Raw genomic sequence first — 22,321 nt, forward strand, 5'->3', positions numbered from 1 at the left:
ACACACACACAGCCTCCCCCCAGACATCCACGAGCAGACAGCCATGCAACCTGGCCCAAACCATGCCGTGTGCAGACGGAGTGGTACACGGAAGCACCTGTGTGTTTCCTGTTGTCTTCCCTCTCCTCAACCCCGCCACCTGACACATGTGCCCAACAAAAGCACCTTAACCTTGAGGAGAATCAGGGTTTGGGTTGGCACCCACGAAGACGCACCCACGATTCCTCTTCGGCTTGTGAGATCCAAGAGAGAAGAGAGGAAGAACTCAAAATACAGCACGGAGTTGGCGACTCCGGCAAAGATGTGCCGGGACTACAGTCACAGCGACCGCTGCCCCATGACCCTCCCTCCATCTAATCCCAGTAGCAGAAGTTGTAATCACAATAACAGAGGCTAAGAGTTATTGGGGACACAGTGTATGCTATCATCACAATCATATGAAGTAGAATTATTATCCCCATTTTGCTGATGGGGAAAGTGAGGCTCTGAGAGGTGAAGTGACTTGCCCAAGGTTCCCCAGTTGGTAAGAGGTAAGTCCAGAAAAGGCACCAAGGTGTCTCATGGGCACCTTGACTTCGCCATGCCCATGACCAGCCTCAGCTGTGGCAGGAGGCAGCGCTGCCCACTGCGTCTGGGGCCTGACTCTGCAGCGACCCCTGCCTCCACCTCTCCCCCAGAGCCATGCCCAGTCAGACACCAGCTCTGCCACCTTCTGCCTCTGACATAGCTTATTTATCTCCCCTGCCCCCGTATTCATCATAAGCCCCCTGGCCAGACCACCGTCACCTCTCCCCTGGGTGCAGCAGCCTCCATGCTGCTCCTTGGCCTCCAGCCTCTAGGACTAGACTCTCCAACAAGCCAACTTGGTCACATTGCCTCCCTGATGAATGAGTTGCCACACCTACAGGATGAGGGTTCATCTCCTTGGCAGAGCAGAAAAGGCCCTTCTGGATTTAACCTCCACTCCCCTTTCAGCCTCAACCCTGGCCCTCCAAGCTCCAGGCACCCCAATGTTCCCCACCCCCATCATCTTGCAGCTGCTGGTCTCTGCCTAGAATGCCAGTTCCCACTCCCCAACCTGTCAAGTCCCTGCTCACCCTAGACGCAGCTCAACTATCTCCTCCCCAAAGTCTTCCCCCAAAGTCCTCAGGCAATGTTGAGTCTACCCTGTCTGATCACAGCTCTTCAAGACACTTCTCCTAGGGCACTGTAATTAACCTCACCTGTCTGCTGCCCCTCTCGGGACACAGTCTGGGGTAATACTTCCCACTTCCATTTACTAGGCACCGATTGTGCCAGGCACTGTTCTTGGCACTGTACATGGATTTGCTTTTGCAAACCTTACGACAGCCTTATGAGGTAGGTGCTATTGTATCTTCATTTTTCAGATGAGAAGACTAAGGCACAGAGAGGTTGCATAATTTTCTCAAGGTCACACAGCTCATTAAGTAATCCAGCCAGGCATCTAATTCTATGTAGCATGGCCTGGGCTCTTAGCCTATGCCATGCTCCTCATAGAGCTTGGGCTGAGATATTTTATTCACTAATTATTAACTGGGCACCAACAGTGTGTCAGAGATAATTGCACACATTGGGCATACAAAGAGGACAGGGGAGTCCCTGCTTGCATAAAGTCTACCTTTAATCTTTCGAGTGAGCTTCCTTTTCTGTCAAAGGAGAATCATAACAACCTCAGACTCTCAGAGTACTGAGGGTTACATGGGATAATGCATGCGGGACCTGACAGAGGGTTGAGTGGTGGCCCCCGAAATATATGCCCATGTCCGAATCTCCAGTACCTGTCAACGTGATCTTATTTGGAAAAGGGGTCTTTGCAGATGTAATTAAGTTAAGAATCTTGAGATGAAATCATCCTGGATTATGTGGGTAGGCCCTGAATTCGAGCAGTGCCCTTATTAGAGACATGCAGAGGGAGACAGACCCACAGAGAGAAGAGAAGCCACATGAAACAGGAGGTGGGATTTGAGTGACGCATCCACAAGCCTGGGAACACCTGCGCTCACCACAAGCCAGAAGAGGCAAGGAGAGATTCTTTCCTGGAGACTTCGGAGGAAATGTGGCCCTGCCAACACCTCAGCTGTGGACGTCTGACATCCTGAGCTGTGAGAGAACAAGTTTCTATTGCATTCAGCCACACAGTTTATGGTCATTTGTTTTGGCAGCTCCAGGAAATGAATACAGTGCCCCCGCCCCTCCGCAGTGCCTGGTATACGTGCTACAAATGTGGGCTCCTCTGTTCCCCCATATTGTCTGCCATGCTCCTCAGCATGGACTTCAAAAGCTCCAGCCACTCAGGAAGACTGCCATATGAACTGCTCTTGCATATCTTTTCAGCCACTCTCCCCTTGGTGAACTCCTAGTCATGCTTCAAAGCCCAACTCGCCATGTCACCTCCTCCGATAAGCCTTCCTTTGCCTATTTGTGCTCTCACTACACTTTCTGCATCCATCTACCACTTAACACTCAGCCCACTGGATCACAATTGTTCATTGTGTGTATCATGTGGACAGGGACCAAATCTTATTCCCAACTTCCAACTCATGACCGGGCATGGGATAGGGGAGATGGTAATTCATTCCCTAGCTCATACTTTATCCTCATTTTTGGTACAAAGCACTGGCTACAGTGAGTTTTCAGGACCCGTCTTAACTGTTCTATAGCTTGGCAGGGTGACTGAAGGGAAGAGAAGAATCCAGTTGGATGAAATCACTGCATACGGTCATCTGAAGTATAGTTTGTCTGATACTGGAAGAATTCTTAGTTGATCCTGAAGTGGCCTCTTTGCCTACTGTGCCCCTCAAAGATGAGAGGCTTCTCTCTGACAGCTGGGAGAGCTGGACCCTGCATTCTGGAAAATATTTAGGTAGTTCTCTGCAGTAACTATGGCCACATCGTGACAGGGATCAATCTTGCTTCTGCTTCTGATGAGCTATGTGACCTTGGGTAAGATGCTTCATCTCGCTGAGCCCCTTTTTCTTCATCTGTTAAATGGGAACCAAAAAAATCAATCCCACCCCATAGGATTGCTGTGAAGATTAAATGAGATGGTGCCTATAAATTGCCTGGCATTATTGGCCCAGCCTATGGGCTTACCTGATAATAACAATCAATCATTTATTGGCTATTCAATAATGAACAAGGCATTTGGCAAGTGATTTTTATGTATGATCTCCTTTAAACCTCATGATAGCCCTGGAAGCCTTTCCCGGGAATGCCTTTAGTTAGTTAGCATACGCGGAACGCACACATTATTACCTGCATTTTACAGCTGTAGAAACTGAAGCACAGGGAAGTTTAGTAACTTGTCTGAGGCCACATGGTTATTGAAGGAGGATAGCCTGCTTAGAACTCTGGAGTACCTCATTCTAAAGCCCTCAACCCTAACCATACCTTAATTGGCATTGTGATATATATTTTCCTGTCCTGCAGCTACATTTGCTTGTAACAGTGCAATGAAGCAGGAAACCATGCACAATGCGTACTGTAAACTTATTCTAGGAAGATATGTCACCACCCAGGTAGAAACCTCAGGAATTAGGAAGACAGTGGAGAAAACCAGAAACCCTTCCACTGTCAAGCCAGGATGCTGATCTAGGACCCTCATCATGTCAGGAAACATGAACTTCATTAACACTCAGGTACTGCCACATCTTGGCATCACAGTGCACAATAAACCAGTCTTTTTTATGAAGAATGCAAACCCTGGAAACCTCAAAGTAACAGAACCACTCACATCAGGGAAATTAAACTTTGTGGGGAAATAAAAACAGAGCGGCCAAACAGACATTTGCCTTCTGTATGTGGCAGCTGGAACCTCCAGAGACAGAATTGTTCCTGGCTGAGCCCCAAAGATCCTGACAATGGGGCTTGAGCAGAAAGTTCAAAGGGGTTGCAACCTCAGTAAATTCTGCCCAGATGACACCTGGGTTTTCCTAGCCCTTCCCCTAGTACCAAGTAGTGAATGAAGCAGAGCCTTCAAAGCCAGAAGGTCTAGACTGAAAGCCCAGCTCGCCACCTGCTCACCAGTGAACCTGGGAAAGTTGCTTACCCTTTGGAATCCTCGGCTTACTTCCCTGAAAGGTAGGTGACACTGATGGCTGCCTCACAATAGCTGTTGGATGGCAGGGTGTGGTAGTGCATAAAAGCCCTCAGGATAGGCCTAGCCTATCCTAATAGATGCTCAGCCTTTCCCGGGAATGCCTTTAGTTAGTTAGCATACGCGGAACGCACACATGCATTACAATACTTCATGCCGTTGCAACTCCATGGAGTAGCTGCTATCAATGCGCCCACGGTACAATGTTGTATCAGACATACATGGAAAGACTTTACACATGTGAGGGGCAGGGTGAGGATTAGAACTCAGACCTGTCTCACTCAGAAGCCCAGCTGGCTAACCGTATGTTAGACTGCCTATAAACCTACAATGACATTACCGTTCATTTTATTAAAAATATATTTTTAATAAATGCACCATTATTATAAGAACAGTATTGAAAATCCAAAAGGAAAAACACCTATCGTAATCCTGCCATCAATCCCCCACATGCTTTTACAGGCTTGCTTCCTGTTCCCATCGACATGGATCCCAGCTTAAATCTTGATTCCTTCTGTTCCACTCCATTTTACACACTGTGACCCCCCCAACTTTGTATAGTCACATACAGCATCCTCACGTGCCGAGTCTGGGCCACCTCAGAATCAAGACAGGCCTTGACCTCACCACCTATACGATGGCTCTAAATCAGTACGCTAATGTACAAAAAACTGTGATGAGGTATAATCAAGATGACTAATGCAAAAGGAAAGAGTGCCACGTAAATGCTAAGGTGACAAATTAATGCTTCTTGTTGTCATTGTTGTTATTTTTATAATTATGCATCATTTATGAATTTGGTTCGGCTATCTCCTCAGCACGAAGCCAATGAGTATTACTCTGTGTTGCCTGGGTATTACACTGTATTACATCTGTGATCTGTCCTCCCCAACCGACAGCCCCTCAAGGGCAGGGCCATACCCTCTGTGTTTGAGCTTCCCCAGGGCCCGAGGGCCTCACCCTTTAAGGGTTTTGCTGATGATTCATGTTAACGGGGCAGAAAAGCACCTTTCACATGGATCATTTCCTCTCTGACCCTTCCTGTCTCCCCGATCCTAACCATTCTCCCTGTAGGCCACCAAAGCTATCTTCTTCAACTACTCTTCTGAACACTGCATGCTGGGGCTGAAAGCCCTCCCCTGACTTCCCATCTCCTGGCACAGCAGGTCTATGACTTGACTAAGCATCAGAACCATCTAAGGAGACTGGTAAGATGCAGAGTCCCGAGTACACATAGACTCTGATCTCCTTGTTCTGCCATAATACCCAGAAATCAGCATTTTCCACACAAATACAGGAGGTTTGAATGCAAGTAGCCTGGAGATTGTCACTGGAGTAAGACAATGTTCAAAATCCTTTGTCTGGCTTCTGAATACAGGAGGGCAAAAAACTCACATCCTTAAATCGTCAGCTACTCAGCACTTGACAAGTATCATCTCACTAAGTCCTACCCAGGATTCCATAAAGCAAGGACTGTTGATATTCCTGGTTTTCAGATGGCAAAACTGACTGGAGATGTTGGGTAAATTGTGGATTAAATAATGGATTATCCAGCCCATTAGTAGTGAAGCAAGACCTAGAAGCCACGTTTGCCTGGATTCAAAACACGTATTATTTCCTTGGCACTGTGCCATTTCCATCATCTGGCCCCTGCTTTCCGGTCGCACTTCACCAGTTGTTCCTGCCCCAGACACACACACACACACACACACACACACACACACACACAACAGTCCTAGTTCCTGAAAGTTCTAGGCTGTCTGCTACTGGCATGCCTTCCACGGCCTCCCACTTAGACGGTGCTCCACACACACAGCAGGAAGCCTTCCCAGACTTCCCCCGTGAGCAAGGTCCCCCCAGGTCCCCAAGGCCATCAGCTCCAGTTGCAGCCACACATCACATGTGCTGTCACGGCCATGTGACACGTCAGCTGGCCCCAGCAGTCCATGAGCTCCTCAAGAGTAGGGCCTATGCCTCAGTGGCCGCCTACCCAGCTCTTGCCTGGGCCTGCACAAAGGGCACACAGGTGAACTCGGAAGAACTCACATCTATTTGCTCCAGCCAACTCCAAGAGACAGGCCCCAGAGCAGAGCCAGACCCTCCCCCTCAGCCCAGAGGGCCATCCGTGCAGATCCCGGCTCCAGTCAGAGGCGCACAACTGTCTCGCTGCATCCCCGCCAACCCTCTGTCTAGACACAGCCTGCATTACTATCTCCATGGAGACATGAGCCCGGCAGCCCAAAGAGCTTGTTCCATTAAGCTACTTCCATTCCTCAATCCCCTTTCTTGGCAGAAAAGTTGATGAAAAGAAAAAAAAAAAAAAAAAAAAAAAAGAAGGGAAAGGAAGAAGAAAAGAAAGAATCAGATCAGCAAAGTTGGTTTGGAAAATTAAAAATCATCTCCAAATTTCAATGTGTGGCACTGCTAGGCATGCCAGTGGGGGCTTCCCTGCCAGATAAACTATTCCATGTCTCCCCGTAATTCTTGCACGGATAAGAATAATGCCTGCTAATACCAGAGTCTAGCATACCCAGCATCTCCTCTGGACATAAGTCAGCCACGTTGGGGAAGATGGCATTTCTGCCCCTGTGCTCAATTTGCTACTTTGTCCACGAGGAGGAAGGAATCTCTACCTTGTCTTCTACCTCCCCACCCTGCTGCCCTAAACAAATACACACAGACACCCTCTACCTAAGAGGAGTCTTGGAGGGCGTTTTTAGTTCACGTAGTCAGCCTGAGATTGGTACCCTTGGAAAGGTCTGCAGGCAAGACTGGCCCCTTGGCTGGTGTCTGGGAAGCTGGATTTTAAGAGTGTTCCCACCACCCCCAGCACTGAGAGGAGTGGTTCACCCTGCCTCACCTGTACTTACAACATGGCTTATGTTGAACACCTGGAGTCTGAAACTTGGGTGGGTGTTGAGCGAAGAGTGCCCATGTGACCAGCCCCCGGTGAAAACCCTGGAGACAGTCTCTAACCAGCTTTCCTGGCGGACATTGCCCATGCGCCTCTGAAACTGCTGCGGGAGTGAAGCGCATTCTCCACGATTCCACTGGGAGAGGACGCTTGGAAGGTGCCTGGTTTCCCCTCAATGTTGCCTCATGCTTTTTTTTCTTTTCTTTTGCTGATTTTGCCGTGTATCCCTTTGCTGTAAGAGATGCATACAGCCATATGCTGAGCGCTGTGAGTCCTCCTGGTGAATCATTGGATATGGGGATGGTCTTGGGGAGATGTCCCTGTGCTCAATGTGAAGGCAGAGAAGGCATTCCGTATCTTACTTTTCAGAGTTGAACTCACAACTAGCTATGCTTTACCAGGGACCTGTGCCTTAAAAGGCAGGCACCAGGTTCCAGCCCTTAGCCTTTCTCTTCCTGCCTCCCAGAGTCCAGGCCCCACTGACATCTCTTCCTGGCTGGGTGTGGTGGTTCATGCCTATAATCCCAGCACTTTGGGAGGTCGAGGCAGGAGTATTACTTGGGGCCAGGAGTTCAAGACCAGCCTGGGCAACATAGCAAAATCCCATTTCTACAAAAAAGGAAAAAGTAAAAATTAGCTGGGGGTGGTGGTGCACGCCCATAGTCCCAGCTACTCAGGAGGCTGAGCTGGGAGGATCACTTGAGCCCAGGGAGTTTAAGGCTACAGTGAGTCGTTCATTCCAGCCTGGGCAACAACTCAAGCAAGAACTGTCTCAAACATGCTAACAACAAAATCCCCAAAATCTCTTCCTTTCCTTCTTCCCTCATGGGTCAGGATGAGGGTAAGAGTCTTATTCTTTCTGCATAGAGAAGCCTGGGCTATCTTTTTTTGGGCCAGGCTCCTCTGTGCAGGCAGAATAAGACCCTTTTCCTCTCCTTCCTGTGGCATCCTGACCCCAGCTATCTTTCGATGAGCCTGACACTAAACACGGGAAAAAAATACACTCTCTCCTACCTTCTACCTCATGGGTTTCCCTCTGGTGGCAGCGTACACTTTGGACTGCCTCCTTGCACTGCAGGATGAGACCCCTCTTTGGGGTGAGGGTGGGCACAATAGGACAGGAATCTGCAAATTCACTGAGGGCCCCTTCCTGAGCCTCAGCCCCAGCTTTGCTTACCGGAGGTGCTGCCCCTTGGGGTTAGGGATGCTTGCCAGGTGAATACAGCAGTTCTTTGTCATTTGGGGCTTGTTGTTATAGACAGACCTCCTCGTCAGTGAGCCTTAGAAGGCAAGAGTGGTGGGATTCCAGCACCCAAAGCCCTTTTCTGATCCCTGTCAGTATCACTCTGCAGATGGGGGTCATGACTGACCCCACGTCCACTCGGCCCCTTCAAGGGGCTCGCCAATTTCACCTTTAAATAATACCTAGAAGCTCCCATGTTCCCAGGTTAGGAAGTATGTTTCACTGTGACTTCACCTTTGCATCCATCTGTTCTGTCCTGATAAAGAGAAAAACAGGTCTTGACCTCAGCTTTGGCCTGAAGCCAGAAACACCCAAACTTAGATTCCCACCCATCACTTTCTGGGTCTCTTATTACATTTCCTGGGCTCAGCTGTCTCATCTGGAAATGAGAATCCTAATAGCCACCTTGAAGCACCGATGTAAGGAGGAAATGAAATCTTTGTGTGGAAATGCCAAGCCCAGCGCCTGGCATAGAGCAGGTGCCCAGAGACCAAGGATCTAGGAGAAGGAACACGCCTTAGGACCTAAAGTCTTGTTCCCTCTCCCTGTCCCGTAGTTCCCACGTTTCAAATGAGTTTTTTTCATGCCAAACAGACTGCATTTATTCAATATGAATGAATTCATTCTCCTGTTTTGGATTTATCAGACTCATGCACATATCTGAGAATAGGAGATAACCAGGGTGACCACGAGGTTTCTGTTGGTCTATTTGGCCTAATCAGAAGAAAAGAAGTAGTTTCCTTGGGGTGTTGTGGAATACTGGAATGACACTGAAGACAGCCTTTGCTACTGGCCAGAGCTGGTCTGGAGCCAGTGTAGCTTCTGGGGGCAGACGGACTCTCCGTCTGCAGCTTCTCCCACTACGTGACACCTGCGTGACTTTGAGCAAGATTTGTGACATCTCTAAGCCTCAGTTTCTTCACTCACGAAATGGGAATTAGAATACTCTCTCCCACCCCAAAACACCGAAAGGTGGAATAAGATCATGGAGCTCACCTGTCCGGCTTCAGTCTGAAACAGTGTGTGTTCAGTAAATGGCATCTAAGTCAATATATCAGAACAATTCCTGTAAAGATCCTCTCTTGGATAGAAATGACAATCCTAAAATGGCAAGACAGGTTTGGGAGGTAACATCTGTGGAAGGCCTGTTTACTGCCCATTGTTCTGTCTAATCCCTCAATGGGGGTCAGTCCCTAAAGAAGGAGTTGGCTTTGTCTGTGGGCTGTGCTCTCATATCCAAGATGATTTCATTGGAAAGGCTTAAGATGCATACTAGAATTTCCTAAACATGATGTAGGTATTTTAACTTCATTTCTTATTAACATTTTTTTTTTTTTGAGACAGGGTCTCCCTCTGTTACCCAGTCTGGAGTGCAGTGGTGCGATCTCGGCTCACTGCAGCCTCAACCTCCCAGGCTCAAGCGATCCTCCCACCTCAGCCTCCCAAGTAGCTTGGACCACAGGTATGTACCACTATGCCCAGCTAATTTTTTATTATTTTTTGCAGAGATGGAGTCTCACTATGTTTCCCAGGTTGTTTCAAGCTCTTGGCTTCAAGTAACCCTCCTACCTCAGCCTCCCAAAGTGCTGGGATTATAAGCATGAGCCACCATGCTCAGCCTCATTTCTTACTAGTAATTTTTAAAACCAACTCTATAAGGTAGATCCTGTCATTTTTCCTGTTTTATACATGAAGAAAATGAAACCCAGAGTAGTTAAGTTACCTGCCTATAAGGAAACTCGGTTAATGAATGGAGTAGCCAAGATTTGAATTCAGGTGTGACCCCAAAGGCCATGTGTACCTTCTACTTACTCCACAGCCTCTGGAGTGGCTGTATGATTGTTGCAGCGTGGAATACACAGGTTCTCTGCATCCTCAAACCAAAAAGATTGCATTATCATAATGTTTGGTCAGCTCCCCAAGGAAGCCCCCCAAAAACCCATTAAAGAAGCCCATTCTCTAGGGCCTCAATGAATCTAAGTAAATTGCCTTTTGAAAGTAAAAGGAAAATGAAACATCTGTGGCCTCAAACTGTGTATAAGCAATAATTCAGGAGTCTCTTTCAGAACCCAGAGAGGAAGGCTCCCCGCGGGAAGAAGGAGGGGTGTAGAACTGTGATTCCTGGGTGTAGAGCCAGAAACTCATTAATACTTGTGGAATCCTTGAAAGGGAAAAAGCACAGTTCAAACTGGAATATTCCAAAGCAGTAATTCATTTCCCAAATTAATGTGCTGCGGTGTAATCGTTAGGAAGAAGAGCGAGGGTCCGAGGGCCCTGCCGATGTAGGAGATAAATCTCTGGGCTCCCGAAATGTTTTTCATTTTAAAAGTTCAAGCCATCATTCAACATGGGCCAGAGAATATTAAGACCTTTGACAGTGAACCTCTTACAGGATGGAGAAGCTGAGGCCTTAACTCACAAGGTTGTGCCTTTATAAGGCGACAAAGCAAAAGCAAGTGCGTCATAGATGGAAACCTGTTTACCTGGATCTCACTGACCTGTTGAGAGGAAAGGAGCCAGCCTGGCCTGGTGACCTTCTCTGTGGAAGCAGGCAGCAGGCACACACCACCACCAAGTGAAGAGGCTGGTATGGCATGCGCAGGACCTAGAGGGAAACTGCCCTATTGACAGAGGACAGCAGCTGCACAGCTCCAGATAATCACTGTCAAGGATGGGAACGAGATTCTAACATGGCCGATCTGATTTTTCAAGAAAGGTAGAGATCATGAAATTACACGGAATTTCCCAGTTTTTAAATTGGGGATGGTGCTTTTGTTACTTGTATTAAGCCTTTCAACAACGCTGTCTGGTTGGGCTTTTCATGCCTATTTTAGAGGAAATAAGTTTCCAGAAAGTGATTGGCCCGGGGTCAGTTAGCCAGCAATCACCCCAGTCTGTTCAACAAGGCCTAGGGTGAGGCCAGGAGTGTGACTTGTCGGGGCTGAGCCGGGAGCTGGCTCCCAGCTGGCACCATGGGCTCCTGTGGCCAGTTACTTTACAGGGCAGGGCAGGGGGTTAAATGGGTCTGAAACATGCGTCCACAAAATATCTCCAAATAAGTACAGGCCACCACCTACCACAATGGAGGGATTTGAGAATGTAGAGGAGAAGGAACTAATATTCATTGAGCATCCCTATAAGCCAGGAGCTGGGCTTTGCGTGCATTGCTTTCGTTTAAGTCCAAAATAACAACAGTGGTTTGACGAAGATGTCATTAATCCCCATCTGACTGTGGCAAGGTGAAAGGACTTCCTAGCCTCACACAGCCAGACCAGATCGAGCCTCTTCTTTCTGACACTTGCTCAATACACCTAGGCCTTCCTCTGGCCTGGGATGTGGAGCTTTCATCCGTGAACTTGTCAATCGCCAGCGCTTGGGAAAAACGATCCAAACAAGAAAACCCTCACAAGACTCACCAGGGTCATTTTGTACGAAGTGAAACTCAGGAAATTAAGATGTCGTTGCACAGCCTTGCTGTTTCCACAGGCAATGACTGTAGCTACAAATTTGTCCCCAAATGTAGGCAAACGGGTTTGGAGCAGTGAGGTCATGAAGCTTATTTACTGCTGCCATGATGAAAAGTTTAATTTGTCATTAAGAAAATGAAGGGCTAGCAAGGGTTCAGGATACAGATGACGTAGCAGTTTAGTTTTGGCTGTTCAGAGCTTGGGATGCAAGCGCCTAAAAGGGAACCAGTCTGAGGTGGGAGAAGGAGAACAGGCTTTACCATCAGACTAGGATTTAATCTCTGCTCCACGATTTCCTGGCTGTGTTACCTTCAGTACACGATGCCACCTCTCTGAGCCTCACTCTCCTTATCTGCATCTCATTGGGTGGACTTCCAAAGATGCTGGATGTAAAGCTCCCATAAATGCTGGATATTATTACTGTCATTGTTACTTAAATACACGCCTATGGAGTCACCAATAGAGCCAACCATTTGACTTCCTGCCACTAAAATAGGCGGATGCTTGGCTGGACTGCTTAATTTCATCAAGATGGTCTGGTGAGTCACAGCCTTAATTAACTTTCCCATGGTTTGATCAGGGCAGAAATCAGACTCTTGCATTTCACCCACTCTTCCTGGCTCCAATAAAGATGGACATGCACAGCCTTATCCACCATTCTGACTGTACAAAGACAAGAAAATTATCCAGTAGACACAGAAGTGCACGCACAGGCAGCCTGCAAGGCCACGGAGACATCGCCACAGAGCATTAGAGCCAGAGCCTAGAACCTAATGAAATGATCTTCCCTCAGCCAAGCTGCCTGCCACAGCTGCAATTTGGGTCCCCTGTTTGTGTGCTTATTCAACCATGACCCCGCAGCCCTGGCAGGCTGAGTGGGGCCTCACAACCCAGGGTGGGGTGTCAGCCCGGGAGGGTCTTCCTTTATGCAAAGCTCTTCCTTGAGGGGCTATGGATAAACCACATGGCTGGAGGTAAGTTTCAGATCTGCGCTCCTTCCTGGACACAGAAAATAAAGCAGGACAGGAGATGCAGAGAGCGTGGAATGCTCTTCCAAGGAGGGGACTCGCATCAAGCCAGCTGAGAAAGCCAGTTTGACATTCACCTGTGGCAGACCTGGATTTTGACTGAACTGCTTGCTCCTTGAGGCCCGAGGCCCTGAGGACTCATCTCGGTAGCCCTTGCATCTGGCCAGGGCTTGGCTGCAGTAGGTGCTGGATAAACCTATGCTAAGTAAAAAATGCCAGCTAACTTGTTTCATTCATCTTATCTTCATTACACTTCCGTCTTTTTCCAGAAATGGCTCCAGGTTGAGTGCTCACACCCTGCTCAATTCTACCCTGAGCACTTTGCTTGGTTTCTCCACAACAATATTGTGATAGGTATAATTATTGTTATTCCCATTTTATAGATGAGGAAAATAGTAATGGAGGAAATGGAAGGAAAAAGGACGGCCATAAGTTGGAGGCAGGTATGGTAACAGTGTCTTACTTGCAGTAGGCGGGCAAGACATATGGCTCAAGGTTTTCCAGAAACCTGACCAAGGATAGGAAATGGGTCAGTGATAATATCCATAGAGTCCAGAAGATAAAAACAAACTGATTGCTCAGAAGATGCAAAAATGGCCCCTATCTAACGCAAGTGGCCTTGGACGAGTCACTTCTCTCTCATTCTCTATCTTCTGTACAAAGGGAGTGATTACAATAATGTCCCCATCACAGGGCAGTTATGCAGGTCAAGGAAGTAGACTCTGCCTAGAACCCAGAAGATGCTGTATCAGTGTTCGTTCTCCTGTCTTTTTTGTGGCCCTTTGTTCTCCCTCCACTTATTGAAGGCAGCATCTTGGAGTGTGGGTGTTTAACTACAAAGTCATTGGCAACCAAGCAGCTGCCCAACCAGCTCATTATTACCTAAAAAGAAGAAAGGAGCTTTGCAAGGAAGCTTTGCAAGCACGCCAGCTCCTGAATTTCATGAGCGGTGGGCAGCTGAATGGCGAGAAGCTTGAAATGCACGTAAGAATGAAAGGGGCCTCCAGCACAGTCCACCTCTTGCCACTCTGTTACAGTGCTGTGCCCTGGGATATTCAGGAAAGTCACGCTGTTCCATCATCTCCTGCAGCCGAGAAACGCAATTGATTTTCCTGGCCTCATTTCTGTCATAAAGAACAGTTTCCCCCAGGGATCCCCAGAGAACTAAAATGGAGAAAATCTCATTCATATTTTGCCATGTAAGCCAAAGCCTAATTGTTCACTGGACAATAGATACAAGCTGAATGCCTAGGCCTTCGCTGGCCCTGGGCCTGGCACATGGCATGCAGGGATGACATATACATGGTGTCTGCTCTCAGGAGAGACTCACAGAAGGCAAGGTGAGAAGTGATGTGATGGAGATGGCACGGGGGAGTGGGGCTCCTGGGCCATCCTGGAAGGAGAGAGTAAAAGGGGGATGCAGGTGGAGAGAACAGCCTGCATTCCAAGGTGTGGATGTTGGGGTGGCCCATGACGGTGAAAGACAAGTCTTGGATGGTAAGCAGAGGCAGCCTGAGGAAGGAGCACAAGGTTCAGACTGAAGAGTTTACTGGGCGCGCTAGAGAGCTAGTGGGTCTTTAATATCCAGCATTCATGGACATGGTTCCATTGGAGCTTTTAAAATCACTTTGGCGGCTTGGATGGAAATTGATTGGAAAGAGTAGATTTTGGAACTAGGAAGACCGGTCAAGGGTTCTAAAAATAATCTAGACTTGAACAAGTGTCCCATACCCCATAGTACTTCATAGCCCAGTACTCAGCTAGGTATTTTGGGAGATACCAAAACAAGGCAGTAAACGCAGATTTTCTGGGTGCCAACTGTGTTTTGATGCTTTACATATATTATCTAAGTATGACAAAATCAGATCAGTGTCTCCATCTCACAGGTAAAAGACCCAAACTCACGGAAGAGAAGTGAGTCACACAGGAAGCCAGTGGCAGAGCCACACCCCACAGGGCAATCCATGTGCTCTACTCTGCAGACCGGCAGCAGAGAGGGAAGCCAGACTCAGATGTGGGAAGGGAAGACAATGTGTTGGCTCAGTGTGTGCAGCCTGGAGTAAGCTACTGAACTCTAAATCCAAAGATGACTAATGTAAGCCTAAAGGGTAATCTGCAAATACTGCTCCATTAATAGTCAATGATAAAGGATATTGCTTTAGAATCAAATTCACATACATGGAAGCGTCAGCTGTACGTCAGCACCCTGGGAACATTAAATTGTAGGCCACGTCTTGTACTTCCAGGAATCACCCACACCATCTACCCCAAGGCTGGGGACAGGGAAGCTACTCTGTAAACACTTATCGACTGAATGGGGCCACTCTGAGAAAAATTGCTGAAGGGAGTTATAATTAAGAGAATGGCAATGGGTGCATTTCCAAATGTAATCTTTCAAAGCTTCAGACAGGTGGCCGGGCACAAATGAAATTTATTTGTATATTAATTCTTCACATATTTACTGAAAACTACCCACATCCTTCCAAATGCTAAGATGATTTTGTGGGTTAATTTTGTTTTTAAAAATATATATAAAGAAACAGATTATTTCTCTACTGTCAAATTTTCCAGGACATGGAGAAAGAAAAAATGCATGTACATTCTCTTTTTTTTTTGAGTTGGAGTCTCACTGTCGCTCAGGCTGGAGTGCAATGGTGCCATCTTGGCTCACTGCAAGCTCTGTTTCCTGGGTTCACGCCATTCTCCTGCCTCGGCCTCCCAAGTAGCTGGGACTACAGGTGCCCGCAACCACACCCGGCTAATTTTTTTTATTTTTAGTAGAGTCAGGGTTTCACCATGTTAGCCAGAATGGTCTCAATCTCCTGACCTCGTGATCTGCCTGCACACTTTTGAAAAAAAAAAAATGCTTGTACGTTTTTTTTTACAGAGGCAGAATGACATTAATACAAGACCTGATGAAGATAGCACACAAAAAGTAAAATTCAACACAACCTCACAATATTAATAAAGCAAAAATTTTAAATACAGTAATGTATTAACAAACAGAACTCCATGGTACACCATGACCAAATGAGGACATGTAAGAATGGCTTAATATCTGAAAATATATTAGTATAATTTACCCTAATGCCGAGTCAAAGAGGACAAACCATATCACCATGTCCATAAATGCAGAAAGGGCATTTGCGGGCCGGGGGGGAGCATCAAAAAGTAAATGCTAAAACACTAGAAATAGTAAATCTGAAAGTACTGACCACTGCAATTAGACAGGAAAATGACATCAGGAGTCCAGAAATTGCAAAGAGGAAATAACATAAGAAACTAAATAACAGAAAAAGAGAAGCAATATTAGAATTACAGGCAGATGGAACAATTGTATATTCTTTGTAAATACAAAGATTCAAAATTTTAAACAAATTATTAGAAATAATAAGAGAAGTTGATAACTGTCTGGTGGCAAATAAATATACAAAATTCAAAAGCATTTTTATTAAGTATAAATAATACCCAGTTAGAAAAAATAATGAAAGAAAAGATTTCTTTTACAATACCAATAGCAACAACAACAACAAAAAACAAGTAAAATACTTCGGAATAAACTTAACAAGAACTGCAAAAATGATCTTAAAGCTCAACTGAAAGTGATGAAAGTCTTCAACAGATGCGATCTTGTTTCTGGACAGAAAATCTCAATATTTTAGGCCAGGTGTGGTGGCTCACATCTGTAATCCTAGCACTTTGGGAGGCTGAGGCGGGCAGATCACCTGAGGTCAGGAATTTAAAACCAGCCTGGCCAATATGGCAAAACTCCATCTTTACTAAAAAATACAAAAATTAGCTGGGTGTGGTGGTGCGTGCATGTAATCCCAGCTACTGAGGAGACTGAGACACAACAATCTCTTGAACCTGCGAGGCAGAGGTTGCAGTGAGCCGAGATCACACGACTGCATTCCAGCCTGGATGATAGAACAAGACTGAAAAAAGAAAGATAGAAAGACAAGAAAGAAAGACAAGAAAGACAGAAGGAAAGACAGAAAGAAAGACAAAGAAAGACAGACAGACAGACAGAAAGAAAGAGAAAGAAAGAGAAAGAGAAAGAAAATCTCCATATTTTAAAGATGTAGCATCTCCTCAAATTGAAATCCATAAATTTATGTAATCCAAGTAAACAGTAACAGTAGCAAAATATCCACATATATATAGTTATATATAAGGTTAAATTATACATAGGGTTATATATAATGTTATATATATATAACATATATAAATATATATATATATATTTACCTGCAAAAGCGAAATGCAGGAATGGGTAAGAAGTTTCTAAGGAGTGAAAGGAATGAGAGAATAATTTACACAGATATAAAGATGTATAACAAAGCTGTAATTGAAAGAATTTGGTATACAATAACAAAACACTGTCAGATCAATAGAAGAAAAGAGAGAACAGAAGCAGACTGAAACCCATACGGAAATGCAGTATCTTTTTTAAAAGGTTGTATGTCAAGTCAGAGAGGGAGAAGATTAATAAATGATCTTAGAACACCTGACAAACTACCATTCAAAAAGAGATAAACTTGGATTCCCAGCTCACTCTTCACACAGACAAATTCCAGATGAATCAAAATTGTAACATATAAAGCACAATCATAAAAGCACCAGAAGAAAACGTAAATTTAGGGTGGGAGATGGCCTTAATTTATCAATATTTTCCCTCATGCCTTCTGGAGTCCCTGATTAATCTGAGTTAAAGCAAAAGTTAGAAATATTGTAGAATGAAAAAAAGCAATTACACCATAAACAAAACCAAAAGGCAAAGGACGACTGAGGAAATACCCAACAAGGGAGAAAAACTAAGTCTGTGGTTTTGGGAGATAGCAACACAAATTAGGAGGAAGGAACAAATGATCCAGCCAGATAAGAATTTTTCCAGAAAAGAACCAATGATCAAACAGGCAATAAGAACCCAAAAAGAAGCTCAAGCTCACTGATAATGAAAGATGTGCACAGCCGGGCGCAGTGGCTCACGCCTGTAATCCCAGCACTTTGGGAGGCTGAGGCGGGCTGATCACGAGGTCAGGAGTTCAAGATCAGCCTGGCCAACATGGTGAAACCCCGTCTCTACTAAAAATACAAAAACTAGCTGGGCATGGTGGCTGGCGTCTGTAATCCCAGCTACTCAGGAAGCTGAGGCAGGAATTGCTTGAGCCCAGGAGGCGGAGATTACAGTGAGCTGAGATTGCACCACTGCACTCCAGCCTGGGCAACAGAGCGAGACTCCATCTCAAAAAAAAAAAAAAAAGAGAGAGAGAGAGAGAGAGAAAGACATGCAGACTTCAAGAGGAGGGGCCATTTGCTACCTATCAGATGGGTAGGACTTAGAGTTGGTTAAAACCTGGTGACAGCACACGGGGAGGAGCAGCTCACGCTTAGGCACTGTGGGGAAGTAGAGACTGGTGGAACATATTTGGAAGGTAATTTGGCAAAATTTATTAATTAAAATGGAAGGTGTATATACCCTCCGGCAAGGTTTTTAAGAGTGAAGACTCTCATGCCCTCCACGTACACTTGCAGAACATATGAAAGGGGTGTGTGTGCGCATGTGTGTATGTGTCTTAGTCCATTTGGGCTGCTATAACAAAATACTATAGACTGGATAGTTTAGAAACAACAGACATTTATTTCTCACAGTTCTGAAAGTTGAGAGACCTAAGATGAAGGCACCAGGAGATTTGGCATCTGGGACGGGCCCACTTTCTGGTTCATAGATGGTGCCTTCTATCTGTGTCCTCACATGGTGGAAGGGTAGATCAAGCTTCCTGGGGCCTCTGTTATAAGAGCACTAAGCCCATTCATGAGAGCTCCACCCCCGTGAGCTAATCACTTCCCAAAGGCCCCACCTCCTAATACCTAATATCAACTTGGGGGTTAGCATTTCAACACAGGCATTTGGGGGAAAACACAAACATTCAAACTGTAGGTGTGTGTGTGTAGTTCACTGGAAGGAAGTTCACTGCAGCTTGATTTCAGCAGCAGAAGGCTGGAGGCTGGAACAATCGTGGACTAATTGAGAAAGATGATGAAACATCCTGTCTACAGCCATTAACAAGAATAAAAAGGATCTCAGTGTGCTGATGTGGAAAGAACTCTGAGATATATTAGTAAGAGAAAAAAGCAAGGTACAAGAGGATGTGTAGAAAATGGTTACATTTGAGAAGATGAACGAGGAAGTCAAGTTTGTTTAAGTGTGTGTGTGTGTGCGTGTGTGTGTGTGTGTACTGTACATATAAGACCTTCAGGAAATGTCCTGGATGAGATCATAGGAACATAGGAAGCTGCTCCTGGACTAACAGAACTTTCTGCAATGATGGAAATGTTCTCTAAATTTGAGCTGTCCAATATGGTAGTCACTAGGCTCATGTGGCTACTAAGTACTTGAAATGTGGCTAGTGTGACAGAAATTAAACTTTAAATTGTATTTTGTTTTGACCAATTTAAATGTATGTGGCTACACAGGGCTAGGGGCTTCCAATTTGGACAGCACAGATGTAGACAACAGGTATTTTTTGTGAGAACTATGAAGGAGGGAAAGGGAGACTTTAATTTCTCAGTGAATGCTTTTCTGTACTGTTGGGATGTTGTGCGTTTGTATGTTATTCTTATTTTAAAACAAAGATTACTGACCACCTACTGTATTCGAGGCCCCAGAATGTATAGGCATAAGGGGCTATACACTGAGTCAGGGCAGTTTCTGTCCTCAAGAGCCCAGGCTTTCATAGGACCAGAAAAGCGCAGGTAAGGAAATAACTACATGACGGAGGGAAAGATGACGAATTCTGCCCAGTGAGTAAGGTCCCAGCAAAGGAAATGGTCAGTCCTTTCTGAAAATGGGGAAGAGAGGTGGGGCTACTAGGAAAGGAGGTGATGTTCCAGCCAGTTTTATGAGATGAATAGGTGGCCACCAGACTGTGGGGAGAGAAGAGCATTCGGAGTAGAAAGAACAGCTACGCGGAGGCATAAAGATGAAACGGGGTCCAGTGTGTTGAGAATTCCATAGGTAATTTAGCTTGTTGGGAGGAGACTGAAGAGATGAGCAAGAGACGGGCTCGAGAGACCAAGTATAGCAGATGAAGGAGCTCAGATTTTTCCCTAATGACCAAGAGCAGTCCCAGAATGGTTTGAAGCAGGGGAAGGAAGTGATCGCCTGTGAGTTTCAGAAGAGACACACTCTGACTACGGCTTGACATGTCAAAACCGAAGACAGGAGCTGGAAATGAGAAGGGCAGTTGAAATATCTGCAAGATTTATTTTTATCCTCCTCTATACAAAAAAATAATTAAGCTATTTATAGACCTAAACTTGCATTCAGTACATTTTGCTTTGTGCACGAAACAATCATATTGGGTCTGTTTAGAGTTGTGCAGTATCGCGCTTCCTGCGGCTATCTCATTTTTTATTAAGCTTCCTACAACCTTGAGAAGTCTTTTTGTCTTTACCTCTTCTAATTTTTCTAAGGCTTCAGATCTCTGGGAGATTGCTAGGATAAGACACTGAAATATCAAACAAATCTGACTTATCCTTGATGGCGTGACTATGGTGTGATTTCTGGTTTTAGATCCAGCGAACATGCTGGTAAATCCTAGAGCAAGGCTTCTCAGCATTTGGGGCTGGACATTGCTTTGTTGTAAGGAGCTGTCCTATGCAGCACAGGATGTTTAGCTGCGTCCCTGGTCTCTACCCACTAGAGGCCAACAGCACCCCCACCCCCAGTTGTGACAACCAAAACTGTCTCCAGATATTGCCAAGTGTCCCCTGAGAAACAAAATTACCTGCGACTGAGAACCATTGTGCCAGGGCCCCTGTGGATGAACTCACCCAACTTCCTCATTTTACAGATGGGAAAACTGAGGCCCAAAGACTGAGACCAGAAACCAGGTTTCCTGACTCAGTTTGGAGATTCTTTCAGAAATTAGAAATTTTTTTTCTTAGCCTCAGAGAAAGGCAATACAAAATAAAGTTGGAGGAGTTTTCATTCAAGTCAGTTTCATTAGCTAAATATTCATTCATATTTAGCTTTTCTCTCTCTTCATCTCTCTTTTTTTCCCTGTCTCATATCTTATATATGATTCAGCCTTGAATTTCTGTTTAGTAGCCTGGTTTTCAAGCCACAGGTGCTACCCAAATTAATGAAAATACTTTTTTAAAGACTATGAGAACACCTACCCTCTCTACTTGTAGCATTTTCATTTTTCATTTGCTCCCAGTGAAAGAAGTTAAGAGGAATGTGTCCCATCTGGATTAGCGGCTACTGCATGCCAGGCGTTGTCCCAGCCGCATCACAAGCACTATCACAATGGTTCTCTCAAGTGGTGGGCACCGCCATTCCCATTTTACAGAAGTAAAAACTGAGGCTGATGGAGATGAGGTGACTTGCTCAAGGTCACACAGTCCAGTGCATTATAGAACTAACAATCAAACCAGGTCTGTCAGATTGCAAAGTAAAACTGGGTCCAGGTTGTTGAGAATTAGAATGAATTAACAATGATTACCCAAGTGAGGGTTGAAACCCCTTAAAGAACCAAATGCCCTCCCAGTTACTTGGATCACAGAGCTGAGTACTCAGCATCCCCAGGAGGAAGCGAGGCCTACATGGCAGTTGCTATAACAACTCGTTTTCTTATAATTATAGAACCTGGTGGCAACATGAAAAGCTGCACATCCAGTCATCTTATTATGGCCTTCTTCTGACAGTTCCAGGAGCTTAAACGTCATCAATGTTTTAAGAATCACATTTAATAGAATCATGCGTTGCAGAAGCAGAGGCCCAGAGAATGAGGAAGCCAGGAGATGAACCCTCCCGCCTTGTGACTGGGAGTGTGGAGCAGGTGGCATGACAGACCCTGGGGAAAATGGCATCTCTTTCTTGGGAAATTGTAGCTTTTCTTTTTCCCTTTTGGCTCAATGCATTTCAGGACTCGGCCAAACAGTGCATTCAAAGAGAAAAAAGAGGACGAGAGAGCCAACGCAAAATTAACCTAACACTCAGCAAATAACAGGGATCTGCAGCAAAATTTTAGTATTCTTGCAACCACATTTCAGTTTAGCTTAATTTAGCCAATTCCCCAAATGTGCAGGGTTTCCCAATTTGGAAGATGGTATAGATAAAAGAATACACATGTATGCATACACACACACACACAAAACCACACGTCGGTGCACATACACCCCTCTGGGTCAGAAAAGTCCGACTCTGCCCCCTTATTGGCTGTGTGACCCCGGGTGGCTTAACTAATCATACTGATCCCCAACTTTCTCATCCATGTATTAAAAATATGCCTATTACATGAGTTACAATAAAGATAAAATGAGAAATGACTCATGGACTATCTGGCACATAATAGAAGTTTAATAAAATAAAGTTGTTATTATTTATTACTGCAAATAATTATTTTTAAAATGTTGTTTTACTTTGTGTGAGTATCTTCCTTTTATTACTCCAACCAAGGATTTGAGAAACCTTTAGGAGGCCCTCTCTTCAGTGGCACCTTCAGCAATCCAGCCAGGGAGCAGAACTCTGGGAAAGCTGATGTG

The 22,321-nt window shown here is 45.5% G+C and overlaps 1 protein-coding gene across 7 annotated transcripts in view; it reads right to left on the bottom strand.

Moving 5' to 3' along the window:
* Positions 1–22,321, bottom strand: part of LOC105546869 (neuron-specific protein family member 2) — a 77,253-nt gene that overhangs the window by 20,692 nt on the left and 34,240 nt on the right. Inside the window, exon 1 of one of the 7 annotated variants that reach the window (XM_011990181.1) lies at positions 6,164–6,277. The exons of the other annotated variants lie outside the window; for them this stretch is intronic. The gene's annotated coding sequence lies outside the window, so the exon portion shown is untranslated. Of the gene's footprint in view, positions 1–6,163; positions 6,278–22,321 lie in introns of those variants that run through there. 7 annotated transcript variants of the gene reach the window in all.

This window comes from Mandrillus leucophaeus, unplaced genomic scaffold, assembly GCF_000951045.1.
Source record: "Mandrillus leucophaeus isolate KB7577 unplaced genomic scaffold, Mleu.le_1.0 Scaffold372, whole genome shotgun sequence".
Lineage (NCBI taxonomy): Eukaryota > Metazoa > Chordata > Mammalia > Primates > Cercopithecidae > Mandrillus > Mandrillus leucophaeus.